The sequence below is a fragment of the Peromyscus eremicus genome, chromosome 15 (assembly GCF_949786415.1).
Source record: "Peromyscus eremicus chromosome 15, PerEre_H2_v1, whole genome shotgun sequence".
Lineage (NCBI taxonomy): Eukaryota > Metazoa > Chordata > Mammalia > Rodentia > Cricetidae > Peromyscus > Peromyscus eremicus.
In genome coordinates this window covers 39,223,255-39,235,990 of record NC_081431.1, presented here as the reverse complement: position 1 = coordinate 39,235,990, position 12,736 = coordinate 39,223,255, and positions in this window count along the sequence as shown.

Here is a 12,736-nt window from a genome sequence, read left to right as displayed (position 1 = left end):
TATATTTCTGTTTTGAATTTCTTTACAGTAAGAAATATATCACTTTCATAATTTCAAAATCAACAAAATGAAAACAAAAGCATTCCAACATAAATAAGCAAGTGAATATACAAACTGAAAATAAACCGTAGGCAAGTTTCCAGTATGCTTAGGAGGCGGGGTCCTGGCTCAACTTTGCTTTGAGGACCTGTGTCTTTAGAAAATCCATCTGGCGTCTCTCATCCAGAGTTTCCTTGTCTGTCAAAGGAGGGCACTGGACCAAATGGCCACACCGTGCCACTTTCAGCTGTAAGATCTTTGGATTCAACAAACCATTCTCTTGTTTTGTTGCCAAGGTTACTGGCAGCTCCATTCTTTCAGAACATATTTTAGACAAAACATCAAATATGGCCATGAATTTACACACACTCCAAGACCGTGACCTTAAGGGAAAAGATCATAACCTCCTTGTTCAGCTGCTGCTTAATTGTGACCCTTTCTGTTGTATCCATTAGCCATCACACACACAGACCGTATGGTTAAGTGGAGGAATAAAATAATTCTTGGACAAAAAGATAATTGGCCAGACAGCTCAATTTTTTTTGTTTAATACACTGAAATCTCATTTTAGAAAGCATGTTATCCTGAAATAATTTATTTTCCTTTCATCATGTGCATAACTTGTAGGTTGCCTTTTCATTAGATTCTGCTGGTCCTGGACAGACGAAGAAGATTTTTTAAAGAGAGGGAAAAGAGGGAGGAGGAATTGCCCTGGGAATTCGGGGGTGTAAAGGAGGAGGGGTGGATTAAATGCCTTCTGTGAATGGACAAACATGGATGAGAAAATGAAGGAGCCTTCAAGTCCCTTCTCCCTCAGTCTGCCAGCCGCTCTGCCTAACGGTGAGCCTGCGGAGGTACACAGTGGAGATTGCGCACATATCTGAAGGGCCAAGAGAGGGTCCTTCAGAAGCTGAGGCTCCTTCTCCAACAGCTGGACCAACACCCTCAATCACACTGTAGATGCTCAGAACGTGTCAGTTCTCTATTCTGTCTCTTCCTCCGTGGGCAATGAGAGAAGTACACAGAGAAACACCAAGGCTGCAGCCTGTAACTTCTGAGCCTATAGCCTACCTATCTATGCTACCCATCTATACCTTCTGTGTGATCTTATGAAAGTTACCAGAAACACAGCCGGTATTGACGTGAAGGTCAAAGAGAACAACACGTTCAAAATGCCTATAACCATGCTTGCTTTTCATCTCTGAATGCCTTAGAGTTTTGCCAGAACTGAGCCTCAAGGCCTGAGTTTATTTCTAAGAGTTAATCCTTTTTTCTTTTCTTTTTTTCTTTTTTTTTTCTTTTTTCTTTTTTTTTTTTAACTAATTTAGAACTTTTAATGCCATTTCCCTCCTCTGATTTTGATCAAGGGTCCCTCAAGTTTGCATTTTCCCCTGGGCATCACAAATCAGTTACCCATCCATCAGGAAGTGTCAGCCCATCTGTGTACCTTTGAAGCCTCTCACCTGTGCCTGGGGCCAAGAAGAAGGACTCCAGGAATGGGTGGATGCATATCACATCACCCATTCTCTCATGGCAGACCTCCTGACCACTAACCCCCTTTCACTCCCTTCCAGGGCTGAGATAGATGATGGCTGGGCTGGCAGGTTTAATGTATGATCTAGCACTTTGTTTTGGAATGTGTGGGTAACTTGACTGTCTTAGTTAGGGTGTTTTATTGCTGGGAAGAGACACCATGACCACGGCAACTCTTAGAAAGGAAAGCATTTAATTGAGGTAGCTCGCTTACAGTTTCAGAGGTTCACTCCATTATCATTAGGATGGGGAGCGTGGTGGCATGTAGGCAGATGTGCTGGAGCTGGGAGTCCTACATCTTGACTCAGAGGCAACAAGAAGTCGACTGACCATCATACTAAGGGGAGCTTGAGAAAAAGAGACCTCAAAGCCCAACCCCACAGTGACACACTTCTTCCAACAAGGCCACACCTCCTACTAGTGCCACTCCCTTTGGGGGCCATTGTCTTTCAAATCACCACATTGACATTATTCTTTTTTTTTTTCCATATTTTCCTTGCAAACCTTGAACCTGTGACAAAAAAGAATTCCGTTTTAAATATCTTGTTTCTCCTTGATATACAGACACCACCACCACCCCACCACCACCACCCCTGCCTCGCGCGCGCGCATATGTGTAAGAGTCTAAAGGACTTGAACTCTGTAATTTAGTGTACAAGAAGTACCAGGCAAGGTGCTGCATGTCTGCAATCTCAACAATTGGGAGGCAGAAGAGGAAGGACTGTAAGGCCAGCTGGATTACATAGTGAGTTCCAAGCTCAGCTGGGCTACATGCATATCAAGGGGAAGGGGAGAGGGGATGGGGTGTGTGTGAGTGGGGGGGGGATGGCGGTGGGGGGGGGCACAGAGAGAGAAAAAGGAGGAGGAGGGAAAAGGAGAGAAGGAAACATTTCAGGATGCTTTCTGTGTATGTGTGCATATAGAAATAAACACATGAAAGTTAGCTGTTTATACTATGGAAATTAAGCTCCATAGTGTGTGTGTGTGTGTGTGTGTGTGTGTGTGTGTGTGTGTGTGTGTGTGTTTGCGCGCATGCGCATGTGTGGTGTGCACTTGGAAGCCAGAGGTCAAAGTCAGGTATCTCCCTTGATTGCTATCCAGTTTGTTATTTGTTTGTTTGTTTGTTTGTTTGTTTGTTATTCTGGGGTGGGTCTCTCACTTAACCTAGAGCTCACCAATGTGGCTAAAATGGCTAGATAATGACTATCAGAAATTCTCCTGTCTTTGCCTCTCCAGCACTGGGGTTAAAGGCATGTGCCACCACTCTGCCTTTTATGTGGCTGCTGGGAATCTGGACTCTGGTTCTCATGCTCATGTGGCAAGCACTTTTTTAAAGAATATTTATTTATTCATTAACATATATGAATGAGTGTCTGTGAGTTCATGTGCAACATGTGTGTCCAAGCGTCTGCAGAGGCTGGAAGAAGGTGCCAGATCCCCTGGAACTGGAGTTCCAGGTGGATGCGAGCTGCGTGATGTGGGTGCCTGGAACTGAATCCAGGTCTTCTGCAAGAGCAGTAACCACTCTTAAACCGCTGAAGCATCTCTCCAGCCCCCAATATCATCTTTTGGTTTTTCAAGACAAGGTTTCTCTGTGTAGCTCTAGCTTTCCTGGAACTTGCTCTGTAGACCAGGCTGGTCTCGAACTCACAGAGATCCACCTGCCTCTGCTTCCCGAGTGCTGGGATTAAAGGTGTGAGCCACCACCTCCTGGCCATGCCAAGCTTTTTAACACGGGTTCTGGTTCTCCTCTTTGTGTGACAGGTACTTTATATATTGAGCTACTGTCCTAGCCCCCAGCCTACTTTCAAATGACAAGTCTCCTTGGCCTTTGGCTCATCACTTGACTCAGAAGCCAGGGCAGTGTGGGTAGGAGGAGTCTCATATGTTTGAGGAATGTATGAGCTGTGAACCTGACTGCTCAGGATACAGGATATGGCCTGTGTAATCACTGAAAGCCATGCTAGGTTCAACAAAAAACTTAGATATAACACTGTCAAAAACATGACTTTTACATTTTAATCTTCTAACCTGACCACCAGAGTGGTCATAGACCCGGGCATTCAAATCGAGGGAGGAGGAAGTGATAAATTCTGGTAAGCAAACAGTTGTGTATCCAGAGCAGCATGGAGCTGCAAACAGCAAAAGGGATCTGCCGAACTTACTGAGTTTCGACTGTATGGAAACCTTGGGCCTCTGGCAGCCACAGGAGTGGCATTCTTAGGAAGGTACGTGGCCAGTCAAAGGAAGGAGGCAGGATGCCTTCGGTTCTGGCTGGCTCCTTTCCCTGCTGAGGAAGCATGGTATTTCTCGGTGGTAGATGTGGGTTTTCCTCTAAACAGGGCACCCTTGTATAGAGTAGTACTTTATCCTAGAAAAAGGACAGCAGCTATGTCTTCAGATAGCTCATCGTAAGGGTTCAGCCAGGCTACTGGGAATAACACTCAGCAGTTGCTCTTCCAGACAGGTCATGGGCCAGGATCCAGAGTCCTGCTGCAGAGCAGCTGACATGGGTTTAACCTGCCGGAGCTTGTTAATAGCCTGGCCGGTGCATGCCAATTGAATCCAACTTCAGCGCTTGAAGCTTGGCTTACGCAAGACGCACCACGTTCTTCTATGTGACAGAGAGACCAGGAAAACCGTATACTTCACCTCCATTAGGAAAGAAACAGCTGAGTCATGAGAACCATGAGAATTTCCAGTTGTAGAAGGAAGCAGGCTGGGTCTAGATTTGGGCTTAACTGGAATGGAACTGGTTATGTAGCAAGAGAGGCCTTGATCGTGTAAAATAGCAATTCCCACATATCATGGACTCTTCTCTCAAATTCAGGTATGTTGTCTGCAGGGTACAGAGATGAGTTGCAGGGACATTAAGACTCTTTTATTTGGACTCCTGTAGAGTTCTAAGGACAGTGTGCCTGGGCCTTGGGAAGGCCTTAACCCTGAGAACTGAGCCAGCCCGGTTCATAGGATACAGTCCTCAAGTCCTTAGGGCAGTGATCACCACTGCAAATGTTAAGTCTCCAGTCTCCACCAGCCTCAGGGTGCTACCCTATAACCTTGTTTCTTCTTAGGTCACCTCACCTTTCCCATGAGTGGCTGGCCAAACCTTCACAAACCATGACAGATCCGCCCCAGTCTCCCATAACCCTGTTCTCAGGAGAACCCTCACCTACAAATCTGACTCCACCCATCCCCATTGCCATCTCTGTCCCTCAGGTCTTTGACACACCCACCTACATCCTGAAGCCACTCCCACTTTCTCTGGACACTTGTCCCATCAACCCTTGCTCCCCTCTTCTGCCCCTCATCTAGTGTTCCTTTCGCTTGACTGGTCTCTCACGTGGACCCCTTCTTTGACTCCTCTCCACCGTGTGCCCTATGCGCTCTCTCAGGAACCAAATACGCTTTAAATTTGGCCAAAGCGAAGGCTCAGGGGGAAAATGAATGCTAGTATGGGAAGGTAATAATGCACAGCATCAGACACGGAACTAAAAGGGAATTGAAGGCAGCGTCCCAAGCAAAATAGGATGAGAACATGACAGTCACATATGGTACCAATCCAAAATGTTCTAGGCAGAGAGGGGAAAAGGCATGGGTTTAAGGATCTATAAATAAAGACGGAAAAATAGATCCCAGATGGGCCTGGGTGAGGGCTCCAGCAGAAAGATTCCCAGGCTGCTGAAGGGTAAGGTCAAGTCTCCATTTCAAGAGGCATGACATATACCTTATAGATGAGAGAGAGGATGAAGGATGGCAAGCCTGTCTGGCAATCTTAAAGGGTGATCAGTGATCACCATTTCTGTTTCTTCTGTCTCTACCTTCCTACCAAGTGACCATTACCAAAAGTGTGTGTGTGTGTGTGTGTGTGTGTTGTATAATTGTACTCTATAAGTATGTACAGTTATAATTGCACACTATAAGTATGTACAATTAATTATCGTGTCACTCAGAAAAATTTTTAAACAGATAAAACAAAATAGAACTGAGATTTCAACTTCGAAGATGCTTACTCTTTCCAAAAAAATCAGTGTTAAGATATTCTTAGACTTCTATCTAATCAACTCTGCTCTTTCCTGACTGTGAGACGAAGTACAGGCTTGGCTCACAGAATGCTCACCCTGGGGCACTATCATTAAGGGAACTCACTCTGCAAGTGAGTGTCTCTGTCAACAGGCAGATCATTTAATTCTGTGGGTTCCTCTGAAAGAGAATCTGGTTGACTCTGCTGTCTTTGCATGCCAGGCCCTCACTAGACAGGCCACCTTGGGTCATTTTACAGGCTATTTTGTTTAAGCCTTACAAGAACTTTGTGTAATGTCGCTTATCCTGATGCGTTGGGTTCAAAAACTGAAATTCAAGAGGCTTAAGAATTTGTCCGAAAGCAAATTGCAAGAATAGTGGGGGAGAAAGCAAGCTGGAGTCTTTAAAACCAAGTAGTACTCCATACTGGGATAAATCACAAACACAGAAAAACAGCACGTTAGATCTGATATAATTAATTGAACTATACCCATCAATTAATTGCCATTAGGTACTACTGACATATTCTAATTTGACATGTTCCTAAATGGAAATTGGTTCCAATTATGTAACAAAAATAAGTATTCTTCCAAAATAATTCCTTTTACCATTACTGTTAGTACTGAATGTATATATGATGGGGGAGGGGCACAAGTGCCACTACATGTGTGTGAAGTCAGAGGACAAATCTGTGGGGTTTGTTCTCTCCTTCCCATCGAGTGACTTCCAGGAATCAAACTAAGATCATCAGGCTTGCACACGGAGCCATCTCACTGCCCCATCCGACACACACCATGTACCAAATGAGTTAAAATGCTCCAGGGGTCTGGGATCCCAAGAACGTGACCACAGAATCCAAAATATTTCAGCATGCCGAAAAGTTTTTTCTTCTGCAGAAGGGCGTGTAGTTATGCCAAATCAAGCCAGCAAGCGCCACCCAGGGGGGTCCTGGGCCACATACTCTAAGTGGTCAAGAGCACAGCCTCACATTTTTTTTAAACTTTTTTTTTTATTATTATTGATTTTTTTGTGGATTTCACATCAAACATCCCAGTCCCAGCTCTCCCATTCTCATGACACCAGGATCAGCTCTCCTGCTTTCACGCCCTCAGCTGGCTCCCTGGAGAACAGGGTCAGCTCTAGAGTGCTCCTCAGGTGAGGTGCAGAGCCAGCTCTCCTGCCTGCCCAGGTGGCAAGGGGCGTGTGTAGGGGGGGAATCTTTACCTCACCCATGCCATCACATGGCAGATGATGGTGGGGGGAAGGGGCGAGGGGCAGAGTCATCTCTCCTGTTCTTCTGCCCTCGGGGTTGGCTTACTTGCTCCCTCGCTAACAGAGTCAGCTCTAGTGTGCTCCCCAGGTGAGGTGCAGGGCTCTATGAGTGAGCGGAGCAGCTGATGAGGGGCAGGGTCAACTCTCCCACTCTCGGTTTTCCCGCCTGCAGTAGGTGATGAGGGGCAAAGAGGAGTATCTCTCCCTTGCCCATGACGCTGTGTGACAGACAGTGGAGCTAGCTCTCCCACTCTCCCACCTTCAGGTCGGCTCACCTGCACCCCAGCCTACAGGGACAGCTCTACTGTTTTGCCCAGTCGAGGTGCAGAGCCCACTCTCTGGAGTGCCGCAGTTGGTGAGGAGCTGGGTGAGTTCAGCCTCACATTCTTATGCTATTGGTTAACTTAAAGTAGCACAGTTGATAAAGCAGAAAGCAATTGCGAGTACCAAGTGCAACCCTGAATGCATATTTTGTGGCTGATCCTGGAGGAGTTTGAATTTCTGCAATGTAGCTTCTTTACAATTTTTTTTAAGGATGAAATTTTGCCTTATTTAACCCTTTGATTAAAAAAAAAAAAAGACAGTATATTGCTTCTGCATTTTCTACAGCGGGAGAGATGGCTCTTCAGACATCCTGAAGAACCCACATCAGACAGCTCTTAACTACTGTAACTCCAGCTCCAAGGGGCCCTCCGCTCTTTTTGGCCTCCCTGGGCACCCACACGTAGATGTAGATACATACATGCAAATAAACTTTTTTTTTACTTAAAAAATATAAAAGTTCCCTAAGCAGACTAAATAGTAAACACTTATTACTTTCTTAGATTAATCATTTTATTTTATGTGTATGAATGCTTTGCTTGACTATATGTATGCTCACCACGTGTGTGCCTGGTGCCCTCAGAGATCAGAAGAGGGCACTGGATCCCTTGAACTGGAATTATAGACTGTTATGAGCTATCATGTGGGTGCTGGGAACCAAACCCAGATCCTCTTGCAAGAACAACAGAGTGCTCTTAATCCCTGAGACATCTCTTCAGCTCCAAGTTTTTTTTTAAACAAGAACTTAAAACACCTAGAGAAAATTCTTCTATGGAATTTGCCTCTTTCCTCTGCCCAGATAAACATATAAATAATATTCATTAACATGTAATCATGCTGTCTTCTGCATCATGTACTACTGTTCATGCTCCACTGGTGACTGTTTTTGATTGAATTTTGTCAGTTCAGCCAGTTTGATTATAAGACTAGGAAATCAACAGACTCCTTCAGTTTGATTATAAGACTAAGAAATCAACTGACTCCGGCTGAGTAACTTTATTTTGGTGTCCCTCTTCCCTTTCGGATTAGAAAAATAACAGACGTTTATTGTGAAAAGGCAAGCCTTCCAGCTGTCTTAGGAAGTAAAAAGCCCCGACAATCCCACCCCCGGAATAACAGCTACTAATAATATGGTGCATAGTCTTACACATTTCCTCTGCTCATAGACTAACACATACTGTCTTTCCACATATTTTACATAAATGGCATCTGCTGTCCGTACTGTTTGGCCGTTTTTGTTTGCTTTTCACTTAACAGCTCAGCTGTCTTTGTGGGGACCTATAGACTGAGCTCAACTTTTTTTTTTTTTTTTTTGGTTTTTCGAGACAGAGTTTCTCTGTGTAGCTTTGCGCCTTTCCTGGAACTCGCTTTGGAGACCAGGCTGGCCTCGAACTCACAGAGATCCGCCTGGCTCTGCCTCCCGAGTGCTGGGATTAAAGGCGTGCGCCGCCACCACCGCCCGGCGAGCTCAACTTTTAGACAGAGGAAAACACCCATTTTACACAAACAGAATACGTGTCTAATATCTTACCATGTATGCCTTAACTGAAGCAGGGTCTAGGTGAGGAATTGATGCTACTGGGGGTCAAAGAGATGGCTTAGCAGTTAAAGGCACCTGTCTGCAAGCTGGATACGCTGACTTTTATCTCTGGAACCTGCACAGGCATACACTATTGCAAGCATAGGCATGTGCGTGCATGCAGGTACACACACACACACACACAGAGAGAGAGAGAGAGAGAGAGAGACAGACAGACAGACAGACAGAGACAGAGAGGAAGTAAATAAGTAACAATGTAGCAAGAATGAAAAAGAAAGTGATGGTATTGCTATGTACTGTCCCAGTCACCATTTCTGGGGGAGGGGGCTCGCTACCTCAAAACAGCAAATGATAGTAACTAAGCCTTTGAAAACAATTAGGCAGTTAAAGACACCTTTTTAAATGAACAGCCAATGGACAAAGCTGAAATGAAGAATACTTCGGAAAATACCCTCCTGTGGAATTGCCTTTAGGTAGCAGGGTGACAGGCCCAGGCATTTTTCAACAGCTTGCTATCAGCTAGAAACACACTTCTCAACACCTCAGCTCTGAGCTGTTAAAGCTTCTCATTTAGTGAGAAACACAAGACAGATGATTCAGTATGCCCGGCAAGGCAATTCATTAACCCATCAAGGGCTTTTCTTCTTGAGCAGGGGATAACCCATGGAGAAAAGAATGTAATCCTTCACAAGGAATAAAGAGCGCTGCTAGAGGGAACACACACAGACAAGGCTCGAGATGGGCTTTCCTCTTCCATCTGGAATGGCCAGTTGTCCCTCGAAATCACACAGATTTCCAACAAGAATTGATCCTGCCTGGCAGCCAAATAAGCCCACCCACCCCTCTGCTGTCTTGGAGATGAGAAGCCATCTATTTGCTAGAACACACAAAAGACAATGAGACAGCTAGTATCCCCAGGCTTTGGACTGTCCACAAAGAACCGAAGGAAATAAGCCATCCCTTGCCAGAACTGATGACAAACAGAATGCACGTTCTCAGTTGAGCTGCAAAAGTCAGCATCAGTCCGGGGCACGCCTGAAATCTGGCCTGCTAATAACACCTATATAGACCTGGGATCCTCATGTTCTTGTCTGGGGCTCTGGAATTTCCATGCTTATGGGAACACTGAAGGTAGCTACAGAAGAAATAAGTGTTTTTGTGGCAAACTGTTCTATTTTCCAAAACATCTTCCCTTTCCTTATTATGTTTTTATTCCATGAAAAAATCTGTATCCTACCGTAATCTTTGGTTTGAGAATCTCCCTTCTCCAAATGAGAAGCTTAATAGTGCAAAATATTTAGAAGTTAATTATACCCACTCATCACTAAATGTTTTGTTTGTGCCGTTAACGCAAGTTCCAACAAGCAGATTGCTAGAAGGTTCATATACTCTCTCAGTGCAGTACTGTGGATGTAATAAAGTAGGTCTGGAGGCCAGAAGGGGGATACTTGAAGTTTCTTAAGCTTCTTACAGAGCTGTCAGGTTTTTCAGAGACTTTATTTTCATTAGTGCTTGTATTTATTGTAATTTATTGTAATTACTGTAGTAGTTATTAGGAAAAGCAATTGTTCCACTCTCCTCTCCTCTGTCCTGGTTTATGCATGTGTTCCCAGTATAATAATGAACGGCATCTTCCTTCTCTCTCAAACATGTTCTAGTTTAGCTGCTCTACGACCATGCTACAGAAGAGAGCAGGGCATGTCAGTATAAAGCACAGGTGGAGATTATCAAGATTTCTAACAGATTTAAGCGCTGTCTTTAGTGGAAACTGAGCTGCTTGGGTAAAGGAAGTACATACTCAGGGCTGGACATGGCTCACTTATGAGAGCATTGCACTTAGAATCTTAGCAACAGCCATATATATGATTTTAGTTACGTTGGTCACAGGTACTTTGGGGACAGGGGGACTGAGTAAGATCAGATGCTGGTAAAACCACAGATACAGACACTAGGTTTGCACGAAAGAGTTAAGGTGTGCTTTCATAAATATGAAGTTTATAGTGTCGCGAGACTCCCAAAATATTGCAGATTTACAGCCGAGAAGGAATATGGTCTATTTGGACCTTCAGCACGGCTCACTGCAATTTTAACTTTAAACAAGGTATTTATTTTTGCGTATGTGTCTGTGTGTGTGTGAGTTAGGCTGTGCCTATCAGCTGTGGAGTCATGGCTCTGGTGTCAGGGTGCAATGGTACATGTGTGGATGTCAGCTTCTCAGGAGCTGGGGCTTGCCTTCTATCCTGTGGGAGTTGCCCTCCTTGTTTCTCCTGCTGTCCTGTGTTCTCTGGGCCGGCCTATGAGTTTCTGGGCAGTTCTCCTGCCTCTACCTCTCATTTCACCACAGGAATGCTGGGCTTACAGATGCACACCACCACATCTGGCTTTTCCCATGGGTTCTAGGGACTGAGCTCAGCATGCCAGCCTTCGAGACTAACACCTTTACCGGCTGAACCATCTCCCTGGATATATTTGAACATTCTTACTTGAAATATGTAAAAGGAATATTTCTATGAAAGCAACCTTCACAGTTAAATGTATTTATTCTGGAATTTTAAATTTTATTTCATGTATATGAGCGTTTTGCCTGCATGTATGTCTGTGCACCACATGCATATCTGTGCATCACATACATGCCTAGGGCCCACACATGCCTGGTGCCTACAGAGGTCAGAAGAGGGTGTTGGATCCCCTAGAACTGGAGTTACTGAGGATTCTGAGCTGCCAGGTGGGTGCTGGGAACAGCCCGCATCTTCTGCAAGAGCAACTAGTGTCTTAACCACTGAGGCATCTCCCTAGCCCTGGAGACTTTTGACTTTGAGCAGGTGAAGGGACTCAGGCACGAGGGTTCCTTTCCCTTCCGCATATCCTTCATTTCCTGTCTTTCCGTCCTGCCTCAGACGCTGAATTACATAGGTACTCTATTAGTTACCTAAGACAGCCTTCTGCCTTCACAGCTGCAGAGCCATAGAACAGCTGTACACTGGGCTGCACATTAACAGTGTATAAACATGACAGTTTTCTGTCTGAACTTTAAGGATTCACATCATTTATCCTAGAGATGTCCCTCCTATGAGTCTATCTTACAGAAACTCTTTTTTATAATCAGAATACACACACACACACACACACACACACACACACACACACACACAGTAGAAACGGGGAAATGTAATGTACTATAAGATGAGTTAAATATAGTAAAAATTCTATGTAATTATCAAAGAAAGCGACTGATTAATGTGCAGATGATGCAATGAAATGTTCAAGATACTTTAAAATAAGCCAGGCAGTGGTGGTGAACACCTTTAATCCCAGCACTCAGGAGGCAGAAGCAGGCAGATTTCTGAGCCTGGTCTACACAGCAAGTTCCAAGACAGCTAGGGCTACACAGAAAAGAAAAAAAGAAAAAGAAAACAAAACAAAAACAAACAAACAAACAAAAAACACTGCCTTAAAAACCAAAAAAGAAAAAAGATACTTTCAAATACAAAAAGGAAGTTGTGGAACTGTTTATACATGACAGCGCCTGCAGCTGTGTACAATGGTTAGCTCCAGAGAGGCTCCTGCTTCCTCCATCGATTCCTCCAGCCCCCATTCCACAAATCATGCCAAGTAAATATCACCCTAAATACTTAACGGCTTACCAGAGGATTCAGTTTCTCCCTAAATCTTCCCATCTTACCAGATTGCCTCTCCTAAGCCTCGCAGATACAGTCTCTAGATACCACGAGGTACAATGTATCTATCCTGTTGTGTCGTATCTATATTGGAAGAGGATTCACAAAGCTGTTGACTGGGATTACCTCTGAAGAGTGAGTGTGACTGCTTGCTGTATTTTAACCCATAGCACATATCACGAATCATTTTAGAAATTAGTTCTAAAGGAATACATGTAGAGGCAGTTTGTGCAGTGTGTGCGTGGAGCCAGCTCTCTGGTATTTTTCCTGGGTGGGTTCTTCGAAGTGGGTGTAGCATGTTCTACTTTATCTCCCAATTATCCGGCTAATT